We start from the raw sequence: 21,997 nt of genomic DNA on the forward strand, positions 1-21,997 counted from the left end.
CGCCAATGTTTTTAGGTCACACTGAGTGAATGGGAATTTAGATATGGTAATTTTAGATGTATGGAATATGAGCTAGGACTGAAGCAGAGAATACTCTGAATCAAAGGTTTCTAGGCCTCTTGGCAGACGCAGAACATTTTTCGTTGGATATTTTTTTCTTCAATTTTTATCAGGAGGATCATTGGTTTTGCTTCGGAGCCAAAAATTCTGGCCCACTATAGAGTATTTAAGGTTTACTCAGTCACTAAGTGTAGAAAAATGAATTATGTCCTTTTTGGTCGGATTTGACACAAGACTCTCTCTAGCAACAAATTTAAATTCCATTTTAGAGTGCCTGTGAAATTGTCCTTCTAAAGACTATAAAGCTTAATCTTAGTGCCTAAATTGCTGGATTCATCTAAGTGGATATTTGGGATTTGGTGAAGGTTATGTTTTTTATTGTTGGGTTTTTCCCCGAATAAAGGGCCTTAATTGCAAACTAAAAGGATGACCCTAGGGTTCGTTCTTTCCAAAAGCAGAATTCCAGTCTTTCTAGCATGGAGCACTGGCCACAAAAAGAGAGACTGTGTAAGGAGTGGGGGTGGGTAGAGAGAAGGTTGTTCCTTTGGGTTGGATCACAGGGTGAGTGTACAAGGCAGCAGCAGCTGCTGGCTCTGGAGCTCTGGTTGCTACGTGAGAAGCTTGAGTAGTGCTGGCTGCTGTCTCCAGGGAAGGACAGCAGTGCAGCGTCCATTAATGCTGTTGGCTGCAGGGAGCTGCACTTAGGCAATGGCTGCTTTAAGACTAAGAAGAAGCCTTGCTTTGGTAATTTTCACTGCCGAGCTGGTTTGTATGTTCTCAGGGGGAGATGGAAATTAGCAATTCATAACCTTCTACCCTTTTATGAATAGCAGCAACAGAAAACGGTATTGTACTTAAAGCCTTTTCCTTTTTTATTTTTCCTCTTTTTGTTTGGGACAGTGGTTTTTGTTTTTTTAATCTGGGTAGTTGTGTTTGGATGAAACCAAGTTCCACTGGAGTTTTCATTTTTGAGTCTATTTAAAACCAAAATAAAAAGAATTTTAGGATCTTCCTAAGCCAGGTGGGGAAATCAGCTGCTTTTCCTGCAGCTGGCAGGTTTTCTTCCATCTTTTCCTTAGTCAATTTTTATATTTTCTTGTGTGTCGCCTTCCTTTCTTCTTTCCATTCGTTAGGTCTTAATACCTTTGGAATAGATGTTTTACCAAACTCAAAATCCTAAAAGATTTAAATCTAAAGAGAGCTGCCATTTTGGAGTACTTTCTAAGTATAAATCTCAGAAATGCTTCAATTTTCATTTCTGTTAGTAATACACTGTTGGTTTATATTATTGCTTTGGAATTTTTACCTATAATACTGAGTCATTATATGTGTGTTTGATGTAGTACTCTGACATCACAAAGATAGCTCTTTGACCATAGTCCATCTGAAATGCAGGGTACATCAGAAAGACTATTCAGAAAACAAATGTGTAGCACAGGGTACTTGAGAAGACAGCCTCGAAAGCCCTTATATGGTCTTCATTCTCTCAGCTCCTGCACACAAGATGATCTCTGATGGAGCTGTTAAGTATTGAAGTATTTGAGGGGAACCACCACCCAAACATACCACCAATTACATGCACCACCTAATAAATGCATGTGTGTTACACTGTCCCTCTCCCCCCAGGTGCACCCCCCACCTCAAAAATCTTGCAACTCTCAGAATTTTTATTCCTTCAATTTTGTGTGAATATACTTTAATCCCACAAATATCTATAATGTGTAGTATGGCTCTGGCGTTTGTGGCAGGGAACCACAAGGAGTGGGAATGAGTTTTATCCTCACAAATGTGACCTGTATTGTCTTCCTAGTGATAAAAACACACCAATGGAACAGAACCTTCAATAGAGATTATTTTAGACGGTTCTAATTCTTATCAAATGTAACATGTCTGATAAGTATTCTTTCCCTCATATGGTTTGGCATATTTATAGTTTAGGATACAAATGTTTTCCATTTAAATTACTGGGTAACTTAAAAGTTACTGTATAAGTAATTGCTTTTTTGCTTGTTGCTTAGAACTCACTATTTTGATATAAATAATTTTCTGAAGGCTCTTAAAGCTCTTTCCAAACAAGGATTTATTTAACCAGCACATTTGAACATTTTTACGTTGTCTGATAATATTTTGTATCCCAAGACTACCTTCTGAAATTATTCTGGCATTTCTAGGGGAGTAGCTATTTATTTATTTTCTGCCTTTGGATGAAAAAATAATCTAGTGGAAAATGCAGATGTGAAGGTACCCCTTTTTTTATAGTCTCTTTGCATTGAAATAACTTATTAAGTAAATAGGCCATAGTTAACCACAGTCTGATTATTGGATATATTTATCAGAGAAATTGGATTATAACTTGAATAGAATTTTCTTGTAATACCTACCTACTTCAACGCTGGGAGTGTGTTTTGAGTTTAATTTGAAACTAGGAAGTCTAGCATTGTTTTATATTTAAAAACTAAAGTGTTATAACTAAACTTCTTGAGTAGGTGTTTTAAGGCATAAAATTTGCTGTGACTACAAAATATGTGAGATGGTAGATGTTTAGTAGTGCAGCTAGTGAGCCTGTGTCATGTGATGGATCTGTGATGGGGACTGATACCATTTCTTTCTGCTCCAAATCTCAAAATATGTGAAATGGTGGATGTTTAGTAGTGCAGTTAGTGAGCCTCTGTGTCGTGTGATAGATCTGTGATGGAGACTGAAACCATTTATTTCTGCTCCAAATCTCAAAATATGGTGAAATGTCATTTTAACTTTTCTGTTGTAATTCATGAAAATGGTATTTAGAAAAGTTGATAAAAAGTAGAGGGGATATCATCTATGTGCCAAATCAGTTTCTTATGAAAATTGCTTTACCATATATTCTCTTAAATTGAGTGAACCTAGCCAGTGACTCTTTGAGGGAGTTGTTTAAAAATTACCTTTAGAAAGGTCTCTTTTCTGGCAAATATATTCAAGCTCATAACATTTTATCAAGGAAATAATGACATATAATAGGGAAATAATGAAATAAGTCTCAGTCTACTTTACCCATTCTCATTTGAGCAAAGAATTTGTAATCCAATCCTGCCTCACTCAGTTTTTCCATCATATTGATTTTGTTTGCTGAATACCTGAGGGAACAATGTTGAGTCACATGAAGTATCTTTGATAATGAAAACAGGGAAAAGGAATCTTTGCCTATTGGAAAAATGTCTTAGTATTTTTCAAACCTCGAGATTGCCAGTTTTGCTCAAGGATTTTGCCATTGGCTTGGGCTGCCTCTGCTCTTCTCCCCTCGTGTGAATTTCTAAAGTGCTAATGGCAGATTGAAGCAATAGTTCCTTAACCCAAGAGCTTTGGGGGAGGGGGATTTGTGTGTGTTCGCCTGTGTCTGCCTATTATAGGAACCACAAAAAAGTCAGTGACTCTAGGAATTTTAAGAAAATAAGTTTCTAGCCAGGGAATAAAGGTTTTTTGTTTTCTGTGCTCCCTAATTGAGAGGGAAAAGGCCAAATTCATTTCTGTTTTGAAAAATAGATACAGGTAGCCGTATGGGAGGCATGAGAGACCTCTGCAGCAGGATTTGGTCTTAGAAAAAGATTTTGGTTTCAAATTGCCAGCTGCTAATGTCAGACTGACTCTTATTATGCCTCCAGTAGGCCTGTCAATATGGCCAAACAGCTAGATAAGTGCAGGGCAGGACAAAGGGCTCTTTGCACAGCAGGGAGGCAGTGTTGTTGGGGGGAGGGACAGAGGTAGGAAAGATGAGGGGGAGGAGGTTCTTTTCCTTTGGAGATTATTCCCTTTGGCAAAGAATTAAAGAAATCATTCGTAGTTCCCCACTAAAGCTTTGAATCTGTGCCAACCATATATTGTTAACCCCAATTTTAGTATATCCTAGAACATGTAATAGGATTCCAACCTCACCTTCTCTAAGGAAAAATATAAAACTAAAGCTTATATAAGTTGAAGTAAAATAGATTCCAAACTCTCCACCCACCTAAAGACAAGACACCTTTTAAGTAGACATGTTCTAGAGCATTTTGACAGCTGACTTCTCACTAGGAAATGAGAAAGACTATACTATCTGAATAAAACTTTTATTCTAAGGTATCCAATGTCCTTATTTTTTGATTCAGGTTGGGAACATATAGAATGATTTGTTTCCTTTTGACTTTTCATTTCATTTCGGTGAGATGGAAAGCTCCTTTTAATCTGTGTGTTGGTGTACCACTGTGAAAGACGTCAACTGGAGAAAACTACTCACTGTTTCGCCTCAACCCTGCTTCCTGCAGAACTTGCTATTCCCTGAAGATTGCTCCCTGCACTCTTGGTCAGATCCAACCTGTTTGATGCATTTATGTTCAGCTCCCATCTGAAGGTGGAGTGGCAATATCCAGTTGATGAGAATGAAAATGAGCCATAAGCTTGGAAGAGATCTGTTTGCTATCAAATCTTTGAACAAAATCATGTTGAAACATTTCAAATTTGAGGCCCTTCTTGAAGTTTCCAGTAAAATAGTAAAATATTAGTGCACTGAACAATATACTTTTTATTCACTTGTCTTCACAAGTTGTTGTGAGGGACCATTGAGTGGGTTCAGCCCCTGGTGACCTGTGCACAGCAGAATGAAATGCATGGTCCATTGTTGCAGCCAGTGTATCAGCCCATCCTGTCAAGGGCCTTCCTCTTCGCAAATTCATAAAGCAGAACAATTATTTGTATTACAAAAGGATTCTCCATTGTAAAGGAATATATGGTGAAGCTCTTAATTTTTAGAAATAATTGCTTTGAACTCAGTTTTCAAGGAGCACATCTGTTGCTTGAATTGGGATAGTTGTTTTGAAATGTTAAACTAGCCTTAAAGATTTCCCCCTCTAGCCAAACTTGCACCAGGAGCCCTGCTAAAATAGTGGTTACAGGTTGGGCTACTAACTGCTGCACAGTCATCTGTTTGAAACCACCGGCCAACTTTTTGGGAGGAAAGGTGAAGCTTTCTACTCCCATGAAGAGCTACTGTCTCAGAAAGTTATAGGGGCAGTTTTACCCTGCCTTATAGCGTCACCATGAGTCAGCATTGACTTGATAGCAGTGAGTATCCAAACTTGCAGAAGTCCTGTTGGTTCTGAGTTGGGCTGCTAACCACAAGGTCAGCAGTTTGAAATCACCAGCCTCCCCGAGGAAGAAGAAAAAAAGAGGCTTCCTACTCCCATAAAGAGTTCATCTTAAAAAGGCACTGGGGGCAGTTTTACCTTGTCTTATAGGGTCTCTCTGAGTCAGCATTAACTCAATGAGTTTTATCTGGTTTTTAATCCAAACTTGGGTGGGAAATTAGAAAGTGAGTCTGAATACTATTTTTTTGCTTGTAGATTTAAGGGCTTGGGGCTATTAGCAAGAGGTGTAGTAAACTAATTTTTAAATTTCCTGTAATACACATTGAACATAAGTGGACATGCCTTATTTTTGTCTTTCCTTGTTTTTTATCAGAAAATGGCAACAGCTGTAAATAACATGGATTTTAGTGAGTCATGTTTTATGTTATACCGAAATGTAGGGTTGTCATTTCTTAATAATTTGTGCATTAGATTTTCTCAGTAGCTCTGTGGTACTAAAATAAATGCCATGCAGTTCAGGGCCTCCATTCTAGATACTTTGCGTTTACTGAGACTGAGTAAGTTGCACTTGAGTCAGCATCTGGGAGAGGAAGAGCCTTTCTTCTGCTATTCCTGGTAATCTAAGCTTTGCCAGAAGAGCCTTAAAAAGTCCCAAGCAAAGGTATAAGCGTAGTAGGTGTACATCTTCATCACAAAGGATTTGAAAACAGCTATTCCTCCCCGAGGGACTAGTCTCAGTGTGAATAAGACCTGGCTAGCAATCGGCTGAAATGGAGGTGAGTTGTGGCACTGTACCTCGTCTTGTCTGCAGCTGCTCCACTGTAATTCCAGCTCTTATTCTCTTACAACGCTTCTCCTCAGCAAAAAAGAAACTAGAACAAAAGGGGAAAATTGGATGGGCTAATGTGATTTTCATTATGGTTAGGTTCGGAGTATGTTTATGTATACTGAATTACAAAGCTATTGTGTCTAGTCCTAGAGGTCTGTAGTGAAAGAGATTTTTATAACTTCGTTTTCCTTCACTTTCTTGCCTGGTAAAAAAGATGAAATCTTTCCAGATTTTAGCCTTACTGGGGTTTGTAAGGGTACTGAATTTTCATTGGTTGGTCACATTCATCACCACCACCACATGCTACTGTGATTATTATTTGCCTGAAGAAAGGTGACATTTCTTTCTATAGACAATAATCGAAATTTGTGTTGGGAATTAGTTATTTATATAACTCAGATTTATTACTAAAATAAGGTTTTAAAAAACCTAAGTCTGTTTACTACTTTACATTAAACCAGCCATTAAATCAAGCTGACTCATAGCAACCTATAAGATGCAATAAAGTTGCTCTATGGGGTTTTTGAGAGAAACTTTCCGGAAGCAGACAGCCTCATCTTTTTCCTGAGGAGAGGGCTGATAGGTTTTAACCGCTGACCTAGCAGTAACATCCAATGCTTAGCCAACTATACCAGGGATCAGCAAGCTTTTGAGACAGAAGAGCCAGGCCTGTCCCTCACACCAATTTAAAAATTATTCAAGAGCCATAAATAAAATTTTCTTTAAAATGGAAATCACCATTATCTGTATAATGCCCTTTAAATTTTTATCATTGAAAATATGGTAGTTTGATTTTCAATTTTACCTGAGTCAGATGTATATACTGAAAGAGCAACATATGCAAGCTGCAGTTCGAGGACCCCTGGGCCTCATGTGGTCTATCTACCCCTTTACTTGGGTAAAAGTAGTTCACTGTTTGCATGTGAATAATTTTATGGCCCGGTACCCTTCTCTAAGGTATGTAATTCACATTTTTCTAGCTTTATTACACAACACTCTCCAAAATTAAGAAATTGTACTTTTATTGTTGCTATCTGATGCTGTGATTTTTCCCCTCCCAACTCCTGAAATATGAAGACTCGAACCCAGGACTCTAAGAAAAGAGGCCCTCGTGGCATAATGGTTGAAGCACTTGACTGCAAATTGAAAGGTTGGTAGTTGGAACCCACCAACACAAGAGAGAAAGATGCAGCAGATTCCTTCCATGCAGATGGGTAACCCTGGGGGACGTTTCACCTCCATCCTAGAGTTGTGATGAATTGGCATTGACTACAATTGGTCAAGGAACCTTGGTGGCAAAGTGGCTACAAGTTGGGCTATGATCCACAAAGTTGGCAGCTTGAAAACACCTGCCACTCTGCAGAGCTAAGACTGGCTTTTGACTCCCATAAAGAGTAACAACCTCAGAAACTCAAAAGGGCAGCCTCTCCTCTGTCCTATAGGGTTGTTATGAGTCAGCATCAACTCCATGGCAGAGTTTGGTCGTGTGTGTGTGTGTGTGTGTGTGTGTGTTGTTTTGTTTTTCTACAATTAATGAGGTTTGTTAATTAATGCATGTACAGTGCTGAATAAGTCGATTCTAGTTCTTAGAAATAATGATCTGATTAGGGTGCTCATGTTAGCATATTTAAGAATGCTTACACGTTCGTATTAGTAGATACTTAGGTAGGTCTCATTGTTTCCCCACAGTCATCCTGTATCCATGGCTTTTATTCCCTATCCTGTTAACAAAGTTTGGCTGTGTTGAAAAAATCCTATTTTCTGCCACCAATTTCTGTGCACGCTATAAAATGTTACGCTTTTGTCACTTCTGTGAAAGTTGAGGATGATCTGAAGCTAATAATCAACTGCTTGGGCATCCTTGGTATCCAAGAAAGGTTTTATTTATAAGGAAGAACCTAAAAGGACTTGTTAGCAATTATACTCTTCTTCATTGATTTTTGTTACTATTTTCCTTAAAACAGATTGGTGGGAGTTGACTTGTTTTATAAGAGAAAACCACATACAAAGGCAAGGCCCATAGTGAAATAATTTTATTTTAAAATGAAATGTGTTTATTATAATAGGGTAGTACCTAAAAAACATGTTCAAAAACTTTTAGTTTTAAAGACAAAAGAATTTAACCTAAGAAAATAAAGAGATGGACTTTTGAGGCAGCATGATTGATTGCATGTTGAATATAGCCTTCAATTATTAAAGGTTTGCATAAATTTTTATTTTCTCTGTTTCTATGGTGCAAACTCAATAACTATAGAAGTTAAATAATTCTTTATACCATAACCTGGAAAAATATGAGATGAAATGCCTGTTTAAAGAAACAACCAAATCAGTAACAAGTCTAAATTTTTATAGTCACATTAAATTATATTCTTATACACTCTGGCACTCAAAAGTAAAATGTCATAGCTTTGCTGTTAAAACAAAATTAGGATGAAGATAAACACTTGAGAGCCTGCATACCAAATTATTACATGTTTTCATTTTTAGGCTACTGTGGCCTAGTGGTTACACATTGGGCTGCTATCCATAAGGTTAGTAGTTTGAAACCACCAGCTTCACCTTGGAGGAAAGACAAGGGCTTTCTTTTCCTGCAAAGCACTACAGTTTGGGAAATTCACAGAGGCAGTTCTACCATGTTCTGTGGAGTTGCTGTGAGTCTACATCTACTTGATAACAGTGAGTTTGGGTTTTACTTGAAAAAGCTTGCCCGTTATTTAAAAACCTAAGAAGTGGCATAACGTATTTGCTGATTATGAAGGCACAATCAACCTTATTGGTGGCTCTGGATTTGTGTAATGCTAACACCGGGTATTTAGTAAGTAACTAACAACCAAATAACCACATGAATATCATATACCCCAGTATTTCCCAAAGTAGGTGGTACCTCCCCATGGTGGGTGCTGGAGTGATCCAGGGGGCTGCAAATGCAGATGCGCACACCTAGTCCTGGAGTAGGGTTGAATAACTTTCTGAAAGGGGGTGTTAGGCTAAGTAAGTTTGGGAACCTATGATGCGCAAGTTTGTAGTCACAGCGCTTAGATCAGAGGTGCAGAGGGAAACACAACTGTCCCTTTGGGTTACTGAAACTTCAAATTTTTACGGAAGCACACTCTCCCAAGAAGGAAATAATGGTAGGTTTGTTGCCTAATGGTTAGCCCCTGAATGCATAGCCCACTACACCACAAGGCTCCTTTTATCAAGTAGGTAATAATGCTGATCCTAATGCTCTTGTGTTGAAGCTTAGGGTGGTAAATCTGACCCAGGGGTTTTTACTTCAGTCTTCCTAGTCCATAGGCCATTCCAATTGAGTTGCTAGGACTGTATTGAGAAAGGCGTTTAGTCCATGACAGACATGAATTAGAGAAGCCAGCCTCTGGGGAAGTAGTAGCTTTCCTCTCATGTAGCTCCACCAAAGCCATGGTCTAAAAAAGGAATGACAGGAGGCTTGCAGAATACACTGAGCCATCAAGGGGAAGAGGAGTAGACACATCACATTTTATGATAAAACCTTGTGCCTTTCAAGATAGAGAAGTAATTGCGTGCATATAGCGTGCCTTACTTTTGATCAGCTTTATAAAATCAGGAATATTTTTCTGTGGAAAATGGTTTACCAGAGAAATTAGATATTTTTTTGTGAAACTGATAGGAATTTTAACCTATAAAATAGATAGCAACATTGACACATAGTGACCATGTGGTTTCTGGCGCTGTAAATCTCTACAGGAGCAGACAGCCTTATCTTCTGCAGTTAGCTGGTAGGTTTCAGTTCTCTGCTTTGTGGTTAGCATTAGCAGCCTTCACACTTAGCTGACTACCACCAGGGCTCCTGTTACAGGTACATTGACCATAAATCTTGTCTTAATGCCTAATTAGTAATAACACCCATTCACTCTCAGAAATGTTGCAGTTTGGACTATAAATTATATGCTCATCCTAATTATAGAGGGCATTAGAACTTTTAGTTGCTGCCTAACTAACAGCCCAGTTTTCTTTATAGAGCTCTTGATTCTAGAGTGTTCCCTAACTAGGAACAATCAGCTCCCTTCCCAGTTCTAACTGAGCAGTTCTTGTAATGATTCATAGCATTTTTCTTTGGTCATTACATTAGGTGTTGGTAGGGGAAAAATGAATATAGGTTTATTTTTATTAAGAAAGTTCAAATAGAAGGAATAGAATAATTACTCCACTCATTAGATTTTATTTAAAAGATTTAATTTGATCAAGATAAGTCTATACTATACACTGCTTTTTTTAATGGGGGCTCTTACAGCTCTTATTCACAATCCATACATATATCCATTGTGTCAAGCATACCTGTATATATGTTGTCATTATCCTTTTCAAAACATTTTCTTTCTACTTGAGCCCTTGGTATCAGCTCCTCATTTTTTTTTCTTCCTCCCCCATGAACCCTGGGTCATTTACAAATTTTTTTTTTCATGTCTTAACACCAACCGCTGTCTCTCTTCACCCACTTTTATATCGTCTTGTCTCCCTGGGAGGGGGCCATACGTTGATCATTGTGATCAGTTCCCTACCCCCACCCATTAAAGAACTAAAGGTAAGTTGTGTGTTTTGTTGGTGCTATACTGCAGCCTGACTCATCTGTTCCCTTTGGCCCTTCTGACAGGATGTCCAATTGACTCCTGATGGGCTTTGGGTCTTCACTCTGCCCTCCCCCTCACATCAATGTGTTTGTTTGTTTGTTTTGGGTTTTTGATGCCTGATATCAGATCCCATCAACACCTCATGATCACACAGGCTGGTGTGCTGCTTCCATGTGGGCTTTGTTGCTTCTCAGCTAGATGGCCGCTTGTTTATCATCAAGCCTTTAAGACCCCAGACGCATTATCTTTTGATAGCCAGGCACCATCAGCTTTCTTCACCACATTTGCTTATGCACCCATTTTGTCTTCAGCGATCAATTATACTATGCTTGATTGATGTTTTTGAGTCTAAATGTATAGGTTCTCACTTTTTTTTTTTTAATTTTAACAATTTATTAGGGGCTCATACAATTCTTATCACAGTTCATACATATACATACATCAATTGTATAACGCACATCTGTACAGTCTTTGCCCTAATCATTTTTTTCTCCTCTTTTCTTTTTTTACATTTTATTAGGGACTCATACAATTCTTATCACCATCCATACATATACATACATCAATTGTATAAAGCACATCCATACATTCCCTGCCCCAATCATTCTCAAGGCATTTGCTCTCCACTTAAGCCCCTTGCATCAGGTCCTCTTTTTTTTTCCCCCTCCCTCTCCTTTCCCCCCTCCCTCATGTGCCCTTGGTAATTTATACCTCGTTATTTTGTCATATCTTGCCCTATCCGGAGTCTCCCTTCCCCCTTTCCAACCCACTCTCCCAGCATCGTCCCTCACACCCTTGGTCCTGAAGGTATCATCCACCCTGGATTCCCTAGGTTCTCACTTATTATAGAGAGTTTCTTAACTTTGAGATTTTGAAGATTTCTGTTTTCGTGGTTTAATTTAATCCACTGCTATCAAAATCTCCCTTCATTAAGGTAGTGAATTAGTGATTAGATTGATTGCAAATATACTTTTTGTGCTGTGTATTTCCATTAAGAGTTACGCAGTATCTACTTGTCATTGCTTAGATCATCCATTCTCAAACTTGAAGTTAAAAATCGAATACCCCAAAAGAGTTTTTGTTTACATGGATTTTATTTATATATATGTAGATATATATATATCCATCCATGTTATAAGTTAAGGTTAAGAAAGTTTTCAAGAAACTATTACTAGCTTTTAAAATAGAGCAATAAAATCCTAACATATAAAGCATGTGATTTTTAAAAAATCACTTTATTATGGGCTCATACAACTTATCACAATCCATACATACATCAATTGTGTCAAGCACATTTGCACATAGGTTGTCATCATCTTCAAAACACCTGCTTTCTACTTGAGCCCTTAATATCAGCTCCTCATTTTCCCTCCCTCCCCCCTGAACCCTTGATAATTTATAAATTATTACTATTTTGTCATATCTTACACCATCCAAAATCTCCCTCACCCACTTCTTCGCTGTCCATCCCCCACGGAGGTTATATGTAGACCTTGTAATCTGTTCCCCCTTTCTCCCTCACCTTCCCACCACCCTCCCAATATTGCCACTCTTACCACTGGTCTTAAGGGGTTCATCGGTCCTGGATTCCCTATATTTCCAGTTCCTGTCTGTACCAGTGTACATCCTCCGGTCCAGCTGGAATTGGGATCATGATAGTGAAGGGGGGCGGCATTCAAGAACTAGAGGGAAATTGTATATTTCATCGTTGCTACACTGCACCCTGACTGGCTCATCGCCTCCCTGCAGCCCTTCTGCAAAGGGTTGTCCCATTTCCCACAGGTGATGGGTCCTGGATCCCCATTCCACACTCCCCCTCACAATGCTATGATTTTATCTATCTACCTATTTGGCTTTAATGCCTGATACTTGAACCCTTCAACGCCTTGTGATCTCACAGGCTGGTGTGCTTCCTTCATGTGGGCTTTGTTGTTTCTCAGTTAGATGACCCCTTGTTTATCTTCAAACCTATAGGACCGCAGATTATATATATTTTGACAGCCAGGCACTGTCGGCTTTCTTCACTGCATTTGCCTATGCGCTCGCTTTGTCTTCAGCGTTTGTGTTGGGGTGGGTAGGCTGGTGTTATTCCTTGTGGGATTTGTTTCTTAGCTAGATAGCTGCCTGTTTATCTTCACGCTTTTAAGACCCCATACACTCTTATCATTTGATAGCCGTGCAAAGCATGTGATTTTTTTAAGGTGTTTTTTTTTTAATGGTGACAAAGTTGGCATGATTTTACATTTTTGCAAATCTCTTTTGTGTCAGACTTAATAGAGCAGCTGTTTTCTCTTAACTGCTTCTGCATTTAATTTATTATAATATCTTTTTTGTTTTTTTGGTTTTTTTTTATCTTTTATTCTTTTACATTTTATTAGGGACTCAAACAACTCTTACCACAATCCATACATATACATACATCAATTGTATAAAGCACATCCATACATTCCCTGCCCCAATCATTCTCAAGGCATTTGCTCTCCACTTAAGCCCCTTGCATCAGGTCCTCTTTTTTCCCCCCCTCCCTCCCCATTCCCCCCTCCCTCATATGCCCTTGGTAATTTATACCTCGTTATTTTGTCATATCTTGCCCTATCCGGAGTCTCCCTTCCCCCCCTTCTCTGCTGTCCCTCTCCCAGGGAAGAGGTCACATGTGGATCCTTGTCTTTTTTGTTTGTTTTGAAGATCACAAAGCAAATGTGGCCTCACCTAGATATGTATGTAGTTAGAAAAGAGCAGACCTCACATGCCCCCTTAAGGAATCTTAGGAACTCTAGGGATTTTCAAACCACACTTTTCAGAACCACTGCCTTGGCTCTATCATTTCCTTCATGCTGCACAGTGGCTGTATTTTATCACCTCATTTTTTTATTTGGGTACCCCAAAACAACTTTTAAGTGTGGAAACCAAAATGTGGTCTTGCTTTTTTTCCCCTTTTTTAAATTTAAATTTTTTGCTTTTTTTCCCCCTTTATCCAGCAGTTTTAAAAGTAATCAATTGGTTACCTTGCAGTCTCCAAAGACCAATAAAGTGGGTTGATCTTTGTTTCTAGACCTTTCCAATGGACAGGGTTAGGAAATCCTTTTTTCCTTTCTCCCTTTTAAAATATCAGTAGTTGGTACTAGATAACTTGCATTTCCGGTTCAGTAATGGTATGTATGTAAACTCAAATCAAGTTCTCTTTTCCCTATGCCTTGGGTTCCCATGTCCATTAAGTCCTTACACCCCAGGCTTTGTCCCACTGTGCACACCCCAAAATGATAGAATGAATCAAGCATTGATTATTTAAAAGGAGAGGTTGTTTTTTTGTTGTGGGGTGGCGTTGGTTGTTTGTTGTTGTTGTTGTTTTCATTTCCACCTCTTTTTTTGCCATTAAAGTTATATATAATTATCCAGATGGGAGAGAGAATAGAGGAGTTGATACCAGGGGTCCAAATAGAAAGTAAATGTTTAGAAAATAATGATGGTAACATAGGTACAAGCACTCTTGATAGAATTGATGTATGGATTGTTATAAAAGCTGTAATAGCCTCAATAAAGTCTTTTAAAATATATATATATATATAATTCTAATGATGTACAGTCATTGTGTAATATCTCCAACGTGATACAGTAAGGTAAATTTTTTGTAGTTTGCTTTAGGATTGTTCAAGGATTTGGCAGTTTCTTGCTTTGTCCATGCACTGTTTTTTAATTAGATGAAGTCAATTATTTAGCCAAATAGGAATAACACCTTATAAAGTTGTTATTGTGTGAGATAATGCAGGTGGTGTGATTATTAAAGACAGTGACTGATGTAAGCATTCAGCAAATGTTAGCTTTTATTTTGTGAAATTTAAATATATTAACCAGTATTTGAGAAGGAATCTATAAAGAATCAAGGCTTATTTCCAGGACACTAGAATTTGTATTCTTTGAAGTTGGCTTTAGGGTGTTCTGTGTACTTTGAAGTTTTAAAATAGAGCTGCTTTTTAATGGGGAAAATGTTTTGTTTTTAATACTTTGAGTTTGAAATGAGATGGAGTAGTGGTAAAGTGAATTCAGATTGGATGGTAATACTTTAGATAAAGGAATAGGGGTTATAGGAAAAGATAATTATGGACAATGCCCTCATAGTTTGCTTTTTTAAAACTATTTTTGTCATATACATACTGGAATATTTTTAAATGAAATCTGAGATTTACTTTAGTTATAAGGGGTGGGCATAAAAACAAGATTGAATTAGTCCTGATGGAACTGAATAATGATTAAGTAGGGATTCTTTGTACAGTTTTACTTTTATACTGGTTTTTAAATTAGCCTAAGTGTGTATTAGGACCCCCAAGGAGCCCTGGTCTTGCTGTGGATTAGGTGTTAGACTGTTAACTTGCAGGATTAGTGGGTACAAATCTACCCATTGTTTCACAGGACTGAGAGGCTAACTGTTTTGAAAATATTTGCAGCCTTCGAAATCAACTTAATGGCAGTGGTTAGTTAGGCTTTTGTTTTGGGTTATTGAAGCAGACTAGTGAACATACGCAGGTGTTTCAGTTGTTAGTTGCCCTTTGGGCTAGATTTCTCTTCTTACCATCTCATTTCTTATTCCAAGAAAAGATAGTGACTATATTGGACCAAAAAGCAAGTCACCAATACTTGCCTGGCAGGTGAGAGACCATGATCAGAAGGTGGTTTTCCCAGGGCTTTCCCAGGGCGAGGCTTCTCCATTGCCCTCCAGATGTGCTGACCCCTGTGATTTCCCCAAATGTGGGAGGCTCAACTGCATAATTTGTGGTGGTGGGGGACTGTGCTTGCACTCTCCACTGAAATAAAAATAAAAATTAATTTTTTTTAAAAGCAAGTCACCTGAGCAAGCATTTGTTTTTTTATCATGAAGTCATGGTCTGCTCATTCAGTTTTACTTTTGGAAATTCAAATAAGAGTGCTACTAGAGATCAAAGCCTTCTCCATCCCTTGTGTCCGTCCCCTTTGGCTCACTGGACAGGTCTGGGTAGGCTCAATTTTTCTTTTAAATATTTTCCAAAAGAAAATACTTCCAAGGTAATTTTGTCAAAGAAGATATTTTTAGCAGATCTAAAATTGCTCAGTCTCTGGGTGGTGGTGCAGAAGCTTGATTACAAGCCAACGGCAACAGTTTGAATCCACTGGGGTTCTTCAGGAAATTGACCTGAAAGGGCACAGCTTTAAAAACCCCTGTGGAGTAGTTCTACTTTGGTTCATGTGGGATCACCATCGTCAGAATTGGTTGATTCGGAGGCAACCAACAAGACAGGTATTGGGTTATACTTCCTTTTAAAAAATTGTCATTTTATATATTTGCCATAAATTATGGATCCCTTAAAATAAATTAAGACATATTGCCTGCATCATTTGGGCAGATCGCCAAAGCAGAACTAATAGGAATTCATATGATTTTTTATACATATTTGTGTGCAGAAAACTATTGTCATTATTCTATCGTTATTACCTTATACACTCAGGTATAAGGCGTTTTCCAGGCACATTTTTAATGCAGTTTTTATGGTAAAATTAGGTGCCTCGGCTGATGTTCGGGTCAGCTTATGCTTGAGTATATATATACAGTATTCTGGTTTGCTGTGGGGGGGCATGTGTCCCAATTGCAAAAGATCTAACATATTACCAAATATGTATGTTCTGTATAATGCTAGACATTTATGTTACGCAGGTAGACAATTTTACACTTTTAAAACCAAGTCTTTACCCCCAAAATATTGAGTACCGCCTCTCTAAAGTTATTAGTGCTGGTCCATAAGAGAATTCAATCAATTGAAGTTGTCTAGGATTTCATTTCACTCAGATAAAAGGCAAATCTGCAAAAGCATGTCTGTAATGTGTTGAAGAGCAAAAATGTCACTTTGAGGACCATAAAGTGTGCCTGGCCCAAGCCAGGATATTTTCAGCTGCCTTATATATATGTGAAAGCTGGACAATAAATAACAAAGACTGTGGAAGAATTATGAGCCCTGGTGGCACAGTGGTTATGAGTTGGGCACCTATCCTCTAGGTCAGCAGTTCAAAACTGCCGCCACTCCAAAGGAGAAAGAATGGGGCTTACTATTTCAGTTGAGTTACAGTCTTGGAAAGTCACAGGTATGGCTTTCAACCCTGTCCTTCTAGGGTCACTATACATTGGCATGATCTCAACGGTAGTGAGTGGAATAGAAGAATTGATGCACTTGAATTACAGTGCTGAAGAATATTCAAGATCCCATGGACTACCAGAAAAAACCTCTTTCTTGGAAGAAACATTGTTGAAATCATCCTTAGAGACTTAAAGCCAAGAATTCAAGACGTTGGCTAGTCCCTGGAAAGGGGCCGTATGTTTTAGTGAAGGCCATGGGAAAAGAGGAAGATCCTCAATGACATGAAGTCACACAGTGGTTTCAGCAGTGTCCTAAAATAAGGAAGTGTTGCTATGAGTCAGGAGTGGGGGATGCATAACAAGAGATACGCTTATTTTCTCTCATGTGTTTTATTTCCTGCTAGAATTCTAGATTTGCTTAGGCTTAACCATGTTGAGAGAGAACTCTAGGGGGGAAATAGGTAAGCAATAGAGATGGTTAAGGGAAAAAGTAAAAAACTGGAAGTGGTAGAATACTCACCTTTTTATGGAGTTCTGAGTTCATTTCCCAACTGATGCTCATCAGTGTAGGCCTGCATGTTGCTGTGATGCTACAGGTTCAGCAGCACTTTTTACACTCAGGTTGGCTAAACAAAGGCCTGGCAGTCCATAGTCAAAAATTTTCTCGTAGCAATAGTTAAAAGGATCCATCCAGCTTCCGTGGTACCATGGAGTCAGGAATGCATGGGAATTTGTATGAGAGATTTATGTAAGCAGCCTTAGCAGTTTAGAGGGAGGGGTGGGGGTTGATTATGTAAATATGGGGTAGTGTCTGACTTAGAGCATTTGCATTATGCTTCATTGTGCTTAGAGCCCTTTTTTGGGAGGTGGGGGTGGTGGTGATTTTGTGTACTGCATTCAGTGTTGCAGCATGCACTTTGCTAATGTTACTGTCAGTGCTCACTCAACGGGTGTTTATATGTAATGTTTCTGACCCCCAAATAGTTATATATTATAGATAATAAAACTTTTTTTCTTTTTTCCCTCCCCTCCCCAACTTTTTTTTTTTACAATTTTATTTACCCTACATCATGTGTTATACAATCCAGTGATTCAGTCGTATGAAGAACAGTTATTACCACAATCAATTTTAGCACATTTTCTTCTTCCTTGTACTCATTTGTTAATCATGTAATTTTTTAATTGTGGCAAAACTTTTTTTCTTTAAGACGTAATTAGGTTAGAATCAGTTTTAAATGAATTACAACACACCACTGTGTATGTAGCACACAGTTTATGCCAGTTTAACTTTTTATAAGTGCATGACCAACTGACAGCACTTATAATAACCAGCTGTGCAGCCCGCCCACCTCTAAACCTGTGCGATTTAAAATGTCAGTTCATAAACATAAACCCCTTATTTCTCCCTTTTTTATGCTCCTAGTAACAACTAATAAACCTTGTTCTTTGTGAGATCATGCAGTATTTGCCATTTTGTGAGTAACTTATTTACTCAGCATAATGTCTCCAGCTCCAAGATTTCTTTCTTCCACTGGCTGAGTGCTATTCCATTGGTGGGGGCATTTAGGTTGTTTCCACCTTTGGCTAATGTGAATAGGGCTACAGTGAACATTAGTGTACAAGTCTCCCAAGTCTCTGCTTTCAAGGGCCTTGGGGATTATACCTAGGAGTGGAATTGCTGGGTCATATGGAAGTTCTATTTTTAGGTTTTTTAATGCTGCCACACTATTTTCTTTCTCTTGTGTACTATTTTGCATTCCCACTAACAATTTGGGTTCTAATTTCCCCCATATCGTAGCCAACATTTGTTTTCTGGGGTTTGGTTTGGTTTTATCTTAGCATCCTAGTGTGTGTGGCATGATATTTTTGTTGTGATTTTTTATTTTACATCCCCAGTGGCTAATGACACTGGGTAGTATTTCACGCTTGGTGACCATTTACCTGTCTTCTTCGGTGAAATGTCTATTCAAGACCTTTGCTCATTTTATGATGGGATTGTTCTTTTTGCTGTTTTGTTGTGGTTATGTTTAGCAAGTTTTATTCATTAACTAAAAAGTACTGTTTTGTTAGAGCTTTGGGACTAATTATTGTATATATTAATTAATGTCATAATGTTGGCCCAAATATGCAGATGAGTTGACTGAGACTGAATCAAAGATGAGCAACTGTGTCAAGGCTTTAAAATCATTTTTCATGTGTGCGTTCCTCATATTTTTGTGTTTTGGGTAGTAAGAATTGTTGAGTACCTCTCATAAACACTAGCTGGTCCACTGATGCTAGTTCTCATCGGCTTCTAGGAAAATAACCCATGTAGCATTCCCAAGATTTTATTTGTCTCTGAGTAAATAAATATGGGTTATTGAGTAGAACTTATTAATGTATATCTGAGTCATTTTATTCTAGAATGTGAAGGAATGTATATTTGCATTGGTAATTATTTGGGCCTATATTCCAGTAATTGGACTTTAAAATAAGTATGCGGAGGGAGGAGGAAAAAAAAAAGAGGACTTGATGCAGAGGGCTTAAGTGGATTAAGAGGAGAGCAAATGCTTTGAAAGTGATTAGGGCAAAGAATGTACGGATGTGCTTTATACAATTGATGTATGTATATGTGTGGATTGTGATAAGAGTTGTATGAGCCCCTAATAAAATGTAAAAAAAGAAAAGAATAAAATGATTAGGGCAAAGAATGTACAGATGTGCTTTATACAATTGATGTACGTATATGCATGGATTGTGATAAGAGTTGTATGAGCCCCTAATAAAATGTTTTTTAAAAAATAAGTGTGCATTATAGTTCAGCTAGAATCGATCCTCCATACTCATCCCAGATGTTTGTGTTCAGTGACAGTTCCTGTTACTACTGAGTTGTTTTCCCCAGGGAAAATGGGCCTCTGGAGAAAGATTGTTCTCCTAGTACTCTGAGACTACTCACTAAAAATAAGGAGAGTAGCTGGTCACTGGCCTGAGTTATGAGCCATCATGTGTGATGCGTGATAAGCCCTTTAATATACAGACATAAGGAAGATCACTCATTTTACCTGCATTGATAAGTTGTATCCATTTTTGTGGTGACATACAGAATATATAGGAATGCTATATGTCAGCAATTCGCTCTGCTATGAGAAGTTTGCATTCCCAAGAACACTGTAAAGTTTATAAAAAAGTTGTCATAAGATTATTGTTTTAAAATTGTTTCCCTAAATAAGACAGTTGAATAACTATTGTGTGTAGTTGTAAAACGTGGACATTACTCAGCAAATAATAATAGTAGTTGATGGATTATATTTAGTATTTTATCCATTTTTGTAAAACAATGGCCTTTCTGTCATCACCACTTTGTAACCATGGTAAGCACAATCTCTTACTTTTATCGCCTGTTGTTAGGGAAAGCAAAGGACCACTCTACAGCATATTAGTATTAACAGTGTGAACCAAATTTTGAAGGCATGGAGACAGGCTAATAATTAACAAATTCGTATTCCATTCAGGCTGGGGAGTTTGAACTAACCCAGCCCAAAGCTTAGTGAAATAACATTTTAGAGGGTAATTCTGCTGAGTCGTTGATTCCCACTTATAACAACCCTCTGTAGAAGGGTGCCATTGGCCCCATAGGGTTTCCAAGCCTGTGAATCATTATCAAAGTGAAGGGCCACGTCTTTCTCCCAGGGAGCAGCTGGTGGAGTTTGAACCTGAGACTGTCAGGTGCACCACTAGTGCTCCCTATTAGAAGTTAACTTTGATTTTAAGTATTTTGTTCTGTTTTAAGACATGAAAGAAATTTTAACCTGTCATAAGCTTGAATGTGTCCATATGTAAAATGGTTGTAACTTTATGGAGGGTGGGCTGCCATCCACAACAGCTACGCTTATACTGTTCTCACAGTTGTTTCTAGGAGTTTGTCCTAAGGAAATGTTTTCACGTGTGTAAAGACAGACAGACTGTTCCACACAGCATAGCTTATGGGAAGTTAGCATTGTCCAAACTTGGACCTGCAGAGCATTGATTTAAATTAGAGTGATAGAATGACATTTCAACAAATGTGCTTGACACAATGGATGGATGGGTGGGTGGATGAATTGTGATAAGAGTTTACGAGCCCCCAGTAAAATTATTTTAAAATATCGTGCCATAAATTAAGAAGTGGTAAATTTGTAGATACTCATTTAGAGATATTCAGAATCTACTGCCAAATGGGAAAAAGCAGGTTATGGAACAAGAGGATTTTCACTTTTATCTTTGTCTTCAAATTTGGTGCAAGGAAGTATGGGAGGGGAGCTTTATTGTGGATTATTAAATGTTAAATTTTTTACTGCCTTATATTTAGTCACCTGGTTTACCAAGTGATCCATCACAGAACAAACAGCATCTTGTTGGGTTCTTTTCTGTGTTGCAGGGCTCTCACAGTCTTGTTGGCCTACCATAAGATTTTCCAAGTGACTGATAAACTTTGTCCACAGTGAGTTAGGCATTGGAGGGATGGGGGAGTAAATAGTGTATAGTAAATAGTTGGAGAATTAAAAGGTCAGTCATTCAAACCCACCAGGCATTCCGTGAGATTGTCTGCTGTCCTAAGGAATTACAGTGTCAGAAACCCCATACAAAATAGCTGTGAGTAGGAATCCCCTCAAAGCAAGTGGGTGGCTTAGGTAAATTGTTCCAGGGTCTTATAAAAGAACCTATTTTATAGACGTCTCTTCTGAGGTGCTGGCATTCTAGAGTGGCTTGAGTTTGTTTTCCCTTGGGAGGAATTGGACTTACTTGTGAAAGCTTACTTTAGGAACTCTTTTTTTCCTTTTATTTTATGGTTGTGAAAATGGAGCGCTTGGGATGTAAATATACCTAAAAAGTTTGTAAATCATCTGCTCTCCTACTTTGATTAAGAGAAACATCTTAAAAATAGCATTTAACATAGTATTTATAATAGTAGGTATTCAATTCATGTTTGTTGGAATGAATGAAGAAGAGGAAAGTAGCAAATCTAGGTACTGTAAATCCCCAGTCATGAATGTTAATCTGCCCTTGTTTGTTTAACATAAAAACCAATAATTAGAAGTATATAGTTATAATTCAGATTATTTTCTAAGTAATTATTTCTTGAATAAATAGGGAGTTTATGTTACAAACTCTGAATTTCACTTCTGTGTGTGTAACTTTTTACATGTCACTTAGGCATTTTGTGGCTTATTTCTTTATCTGTAAAATAATGAATTAAAATCTAAACCCTAAAACTGAAGTTCTGATCAGCTGGAGAAATTGTGTCTAAGTTTATGCCTCATCAGTGTGCATAACACTTCTGAGTAAG

At 38.0% G+C, this 21,997-nt stretch overlaps 1 protein-coding gene and 1 pseudogene across 17 annotated transcripts in view; both read left to right on the forward strand.

Annotated features, from left to right (window-relative positions):
• Positions 1-21,997, forward strand: part of SETD5 (SET domain containing 5) — a 72,960-nt gene that overhangs the window by 1,606 nt on the left and 49,357 nt on the right. The window lies entirely within an intron of this gene.
• Positions 15,221-15,394, forward strand: LOC142449377 (U1 spliceosomal RNA; annotated as a pseudogene).

Source organism: Tenrec ecaudatus, chromosome 5 (assembly GCF_050624435.1).
Source record: "Tenrec ecaudatus isolate mTenEca1 chromosome 5, mTenEca1.hap1, whole genome shotgun sequence".
In the NCBI taxonomy this organism is placed as follows: Eukaryota; Metazoa; Chordata; class Mammalia; order Afrosoricida; family Tenrecidae; genus Tenrec; species Tenrec ecaudatus.